We start from the raw sequence: 7,389 nt of genomic DNA, 5'->3' as shown, positions 1-7,389 counted from the left end.
AAAGAAGGCGACTGTGTCGGCACCACCAAAGGCTGCTCCCTGAATTCACCTCCAACGGACCAGAGTGGTCCCGCAGGGATTTGATGGGCTGAGAGGGAGCACAGACCGTCTCTCCCCCACTGCGGTTGAGGGCGAGGGGGCCGCACTGGCATCGGTAGCTGGGGACGGGAAGGGGGCCCAGAGGAGCACATGGGGACCAGGGGTGTCTGCTCCGTGTTTTGGGGAGAGGTCGTGTAACCAGGGTGCCACAGGGGGCAGGGTGCTGCAGTGTCCGCGCGGGGTGACACACAGAAACGCCAGGCAGCAGCAGCAGCCCCTAACAGAGAAGAAACCTTTACTGGGGCCAAGCAGCAGCTGGTGCTCTTTCACATCACCTGGCTGCAAAGAGCAACTCACTGGTCTTTCTTTTTTTTCCCACCCATGGGCCGACTTAAAGAATGGCAATATACAGTGCCAACAAAGGCACGCAACGGGCATAGCCACAAATTGACATATGGAGACAATGACATGTAACACAATGGGAAAACAAAAGGCAAAAAAGAAAAGCAATGACAACTGTGAAGTCCAGGCCCATATTTAAGAGGGGTACATGGTTCACAGTTTCACATGGAGTCCTCCGCCCCCAAAGCCCATTCCCATTGCTTTGATTCTTTATTCATGCCTTTCTCCTGCTCCCCCCATCCCTCCTCCTCCTAACCCCCACCACCCCATCCCTCCTCCTCCTAACCCCCACCACCCCATCCTTAAGTCCAGCTGATGGAGACTCTTTTGTCCAGCAGCACCCAGGCAACAACATCAAAGAGCTGCTGGGTATAAATGCCTGAGTGGCCTGAAAAACAAAACAAAAACTGAAAAATAAAGAAGTCCCCAGAGGGAACGGGGACAGATATTCACAACAGCACCCCGGAGAGGGAGGGCGAGAGCTGGGTACAGGAGGAAATAAAGACGCACGGAGAGAGGGTAGGGACGGGGGAGAGAGAGAGAAAGAAAGAAAGAAAGACGGGATACAAGCAGAGAATGAGAGAGAGAGTAAGAGAGAGAGAGTGAGAGATACCAACACGCCCTAACAGGCTCAATAGCAGTCATTTGTCGGCATCCATCATCATTACTGAATACACAAAGGTGTGGGTTTGGGTCATTCTCAGTTTAATGACAACAATAAACAAATGGGAAAAAAAAGAGAGAAAGAAAACGTCATTAGAATTTGTATGAGGCCATTATGACACTTTCTTTGTGGCTGATCATCAAAGCCCATTAGGGCCGGTGAAAAGCCTGCCATTGGCGTTCGCGGCCATTTCCTCATTGGGTGACAGCTGAATTGGAGGCGAGATGGATTGTTGCATGGCAAAACAATGCCATGCTTCTGGGCTGAATGCACCGCTTTGATCTCGGGGAGATGATGCCCTTGAAGCTCCAACAAGGGGGCTGATATGTTAACAACCGCTCTGCTTATTCTAGTTCTAACCTCCACCTACTGCCATGCCAATCACAGCTCCGAGGAGAGAGGGGGAGACACAGAGAGAGAGAGGGGGGGGAGGAGGAGGAAGGGGGGTAGTAGTAAGGGGAGATAAAAGTCTTTGATCCCTGACCCCCCCTCATTCGGAATCGGGACCCCCGCAGAGTCACGCTCGGCATGGCGGCATGCCTTGTCTCGTACCCACAAAATACCCGCCAGTGACACGCTGACTCCAGAGGCTGGCACCAGGTCTCCAGCCCTCTATTCAGCAGAGACGGAGGAGAGACACTACTACATGGGGCCCCGCAGCTTGTAATTAAAAGTCCTCAGCCTCAAAGAGCACAGCATCTCCTCCGTCTTAATGGTAGGCTTCCCCTCTGAGGCATCGCTTTAATACTAACTCTGCGTCCCCTCCGACAGTGATGTGGACAAGAGGAGGAAGAGAGACATTAAGAACTACAAAGCACACATGTGTCCCATCCAGGATTAGAGGTTCACTCTTCCCTCAGTAGCCTAAGTGCCGGATTGACCAGATCAAAAACAATCACTTCATTCAGATCAAGGCCATTGTCTTTGCTGCTCGTCTCACTATACGCTGTTGCGCAATAACTCAGCAAAAAAAAAACAGTGACGAACTGAGGGGGAAGAAGAAGAAGAAGAAGAAGAAGAAGAGAAGAAATCTAAAAGTCATGGAGAGAAGATGAATGTAGTTCATGTTTAGAGAGCATGTAGTGTGATTAAGGCGAGACCACATCAAACGTTGTGGCTTCAGAAAACCACCACTTGAAAAACAAGATGCTTCTTCTGTGCGGAGCAGCGGAGACTAGATGGTGTTGTTCGGAAGGCGGGCCAGCCCAGACTAACCCGCCTGTCTGTCTCTGGGGACAAACAGGGAAATAAGAGACATGATGTATTTACAAAAGGACCTGGAGCGCATTCTGAGCCAGTGAGGAGGATGCGCCGCAAAAAACGGCAAAAAGACTACAGGTTATGACGGCACACATGATGAAGACGAGGGATTAAATCAAAACGTCGGATCATTTATTCGCAAATTAAAAATATGAAACAAAATATCAAAGGGGCACGGACGGCTAAATGAATCATGGCAAATGACAGACTACAAATTCGAACAAACATGGAAATAAAACAGAATGTGGAATGAAATCCATCAAGCACATGTGAAACAAGTTAACATTTGAACCACCAACCGAGTTACTGCCTTTTTTCTTTCTTTTTTTTGTGGAAAAGTCACATGATCCCATGCAAGCCTCCATAACATTATGCAAGCTAATGTTGGGCAAGGACCAAAACACATGAACAATTAGTTGATTAATCGATTAGTTGATTGACAGAAAATTAATCGACTAATAATTGATTAATCGTTTAGACTAATTTTGAAGAAAAAATGACAAAAGTTCTCTCATTCGCGCTTATTGGATTCTGGTTTCTTTAGTCTTCCATGACAGTAAACTGATTATATTTGGATTGTGGGCTGTTGGTCAAGAGAAAACAAGACATTTGAGAATGTCATCTTGGGTTTTGGGAAAATTCGATGATTGACATTTCCCACCGTTTTCTGACATTCTATAGACCAAACGACTAATCGATTAGTCGAGAAAATAACCGTCAGATTAATCGATAATGAAAAATAATCGTTAGTTGCAGCCTATAGAAAAGAGGTGTGGGAATGTAAGCCATGTTTATCTGAAATTTCCTGAAGTCAGTGTCATGCTTTTGTGTGGCTTTTCATCTTTCTTTACATGTGGACACAAAACCTCAAGTCTCTCGTGGGCTCTGTCATGTATGAGTGGGATGAAAAGGTTGCATAGTGCCCCCTTTCTCACAGAGAGAGAGAACCTCTCTGGACAGAAGAACAGCAATATTGTGGCCACATGTGTGAGCTTGTTTACTTACGCTTGGCTTTTAACTGAAGGAATCTCATGATTTAAACCACAACATAACAGTCTAAATTATTAGCATGTTACCGCGCTGCACACACTCTTTCCCATTTGATTGCAACAGGAGTAAGTGTGCATGTCCACCAACATCAATGGACATCCGTGTGGATTTTACAGAGAGAAACACGCGCATGAGGACACATACAGTTCTCTCTCTCTCTCTCTTAAGCGCACACGCACACACACGCACATGCACACACACACACACACGCACGCACACACACGCGTAGGCCTTACGCGCACTCCTCTAAGGTAAAGAGTTGGAAAGTTTATTTCTAAAAGCCTAATCATGGAAATCTCCCCTTTAAACAATAAACTTTCAACTTTTATTTCATCTCTGCCTTTGCCAGGACCACATCAAACAAGTCCTGAGGTCAACAGGGGTCAGCGAAAGGATTTGGATAATGATGAAGCTCAAAGAAAGCGAGAGAGGGTGGTGAAAGAGAGATGAGGGGAGCTGATGGGAACAGAAGAAAGGATGGGGCTGGTGGAGAGAGAGAGTGAGAGAGAGACAGACAGAGAGAGAGAGAGAGAGAGTGGGGGGGGGGTGAGACCACGGAGCTAGGTGCAAAGGCTAGGTCTTGTAATGACAGACCCCCTGATTACATTGTTGCACAAATAAACAGGCACTCTGCGGCGCTCCCTGGAGTCCAGCTGCGGTGCAGGAGAGGAAAGCTTTCATTCCGGGGGGCCGAGGGTCGAGCGCTGCGACAGGGCCTGGCTGTCTAATACCACACCGCTTCCTCACATCTCCATCAGCAAGTCAATGAACAGAGGAGGGGGAACAGGGCGGACATCTCATTTTCAGAAGCTCGCTGATTACGTGTCATTTCCTGCGTTTAAAGTTTAAACCCGTGGCCTAGAAACGGCGTCACCACCGTGACCATAAGTGTCCGTCCCAGAGAGCCGCTGCAGCAAAGATCTCCGTAGAGGCCGGGTGGAACGGAGAAGAGAGGAGAGGTGGGGATGTGTGTGTGTTTTGATGCTGATGAGACACCATCTGTACGGGGTCAGATAAGTGTTCGAGGAGGCTCAGATGTCCCCCGAGCCACATCTGCAATCGTCTCTCCTTCACCTCCGACCATTACAGGGTCCTGGCCTTCTCTTCTTCTGTGTGTCCTGCAGCCATCCAGTCCCACATCAAGGCATGCCCCTGCCAAATGTATGCCCCCCCATTAAGGGGCCATCATCAGATAAACAAGATAAACAAGTCCAATTCCTGGCAAGGCTGATCAAAGGACTCCATGTTAACCCCATGGCCAATTTCAAGTAGGCCAAAATCAAACGCAGATGAGGTCACATGGAAATGGGGGCGGTGTGGGGGGGGTAATCCATTGTCCCTTTACGGGCACGGAAAAGCGAGGGGGACAGTGAAGAGAGCGGAGGACAGAATGGAAATAGTTTGGAGGGAGGGAGGGAGAGACTATTCCAGGCTTTGTGCATATTTTCTTTCTCAATTGTGTCCTTGCATCGCTCATCGCTGTATCAGCAACAAATTGCAGCCGCCGCCGTCTCATAGTAACCGACAAACACCGGCACGGCTTTGCATGGAGGGCTGCACCTGTTCAAAAACAGGCAGCAGACGAAATACATCAAATAAAACAAAAGAAAGAAATACATATTACATCAGTCAATGGATCCCTCAGCTACAGTATGTCTGGAAGGTAATGCCAAGGGCCGCAGTCCAAGCTGTCGAAGGCATCTTGGCTGTTGGCTGTTGGGTGGGGTGGCTTCAGTGGGCCAGAAGACTGATAGATGCCCCCCCTCCCCCTCTCTCTATGGATTTCCCCAATAATACATAACTGATAATAGATAACCGCGTCATAGCAAAACATCGAGATGGAGGTATTCCATGAATCCTTTGCCAAGGCTCCCGTGTCATCTCTCTCACATAAATCACCTGGCCTAAGCTCTCAGCTGTTGCTCAGACTCTCTCCCCTGACGCACGAGTCAAACGAGCATTAACACTTCAACGACAAAAACAAGCCAACTCTAAGCGCACGGAGGAGATTTATTTCATATCGCCACATGGTATCATTCAACGAGCAATATGACATCTGTAAACAGTGAAAATTGGGCCGGTACGTGCGCGCTGTGAGGTTCAACTGCTGCCAGAAAAAGGCAACAATAAACAAAAAACAAACGCTGGACTCCTCATGCTGTCATGGAAGCTACTGAGCGGATGAAAGCGAGTGTGGATGAAGGAGATGGATGACGCTTCTCATGTAATCAGCTCATTCACACAGTCTTCTAGGGGAGAAAAAAGGAAATTCCACTGCTCTCTCAAGACGGCCATATTGAATTGTAATCAAAAGATTATCCCAGAATAATCAAACAACACCCCCATGGGACCACCCACAGAGAGCAGAGAGAGAGAGAGAGAGAGAGAGAGAGAGAGAAACATGAGACTGACCACAGGCTCTGCTCTCCACCAAGACCCCCGATGGCACAGCCAATACAGGCTGTTTGTCCCCGACACTTTTGAAGGCTCTGGCCAATTGTGAACGACATCGCGTTGTATTGTTTGCGTGTTTGTGTGTGTACGTGTGTTTATAGACTCATGGACGCATCTCAGACAACGAGGAGAATCATCGTATTTCTAGTGCGTTCGTCACTTCAAGACACATTATTTGAAATATTTCAAATGGATTTGACATCATGGTGAGGTCATGCTCCACAGTGGATGTCATTGTTTGGGTTGCCGGCTTTATCACATAAAGGGGAAAAAGTAGCTTGAAGCAAACAACAGCTTGACTCTCAAATGATCCTGATAATGACAGAGCCCCGGCTATATTTAGCTCGTCTCTCTGACGGACCTCTGACTCTGTCGTAGCTGCGAGCGAGAGCCGTAAACAAAGCTGGCAGAGTTTAGACAAGCATGTGTGCCATGATGGCTGCACTGTGCTGCGTGAGATACGGGCCATGGGGGCCAGGAAGAGGAGGAGGAGGATGAGGAGGAGGAGGGGGGGGGGTCTGTACCACATGAAGTTTACAGACAGCAGCACAGACTCTGGTTGGGCTTGCGGTTCTTCTCAGAGCTTTGATTGACTGATATATCCTATGATAGATAGGGCCAGACACAGGCAGTAGCCTGTGGGCTCCTAGTGAGGATTGTTAGTGGTGTGTTTCATCACAGGCCAAATATCCCCGTCTGATCGGGGAGGCATTTTCCAAGCGGGCAAATCCACCCTTGTCAAGCAACGACTTGGCTTTCAGCTTGCCTTCTGGGGTCAAATAGGAGGGACATGTTTTCGCATCCCCCGTCGTGGAGAATTAGCCTCCTCTTCTCCTCAGACTGGGGTGTTGGGTGGAGGTGCTTGCGGTAGGTGGTGGTATAAAGGGGGTAGACACAACCCCACCCAATTTCTTCAATCCTGGCTAATTAAAGGACCGTGAGTCATCCATAGGGATTTGATGAGTTCAAAGAGACCTGGGTGTCCTCTGCTGTAATTTGAAATTACTGATTTCTGTTATTAATTATACATCTTAAGTGCCTTTGAAGAATGCTGCAGACCATCCTTCATCGGGAAGACATAATGTCTGGTGCAAAAAAAAAACAGACTTAAGAAAGCAAAGGCCCATTGGCTCCAATGAATCTGAGCTTCCAGGAAAATCAGCAGGGCCCGTCTTATTGTATCATTATTATTTCTCTGCCTCGGTTTTCTACCAAAACAGCCGAGTCTGACGTCAGTGGATCATTGTCATTTCAAGAGTAGTCTTGGAAGCAGAGCAGGGGCTGTGATTGAACTCTGAGAGCTGCCCTGGAGCAGTACTTTGAGGGAGAAACCACGGAACCACAGATAATGCATTACAGTCCACTAGTCTCAACTACTGTCATCAGATTTTCACTTTGTAAAATACTTGAAGAAGATTGTCATTCCGGTTTCCTCCAGAGCAAAGGTCAACGCACCGATGTCAAGCTGAAGCAGCAGCCCAGTCGCCAGATTTAAATTGCCGGCATTGTACGTTTTTAGA

Source organism: Poromitra crassiceps (assembly GCF_964638095.1).
Source record: "Poromitra crassiceps genome assembly, chromosome: 13".
Taxonomy (NCBI): Eukaryota; Metazoa; Chordata; class Actinopteri; order Beryciformes; family Melamphaidae; genus Poromitra; species Poromitra crassiceps.
Note: the sequence above shows the minus strand (reverse complement) of the source record.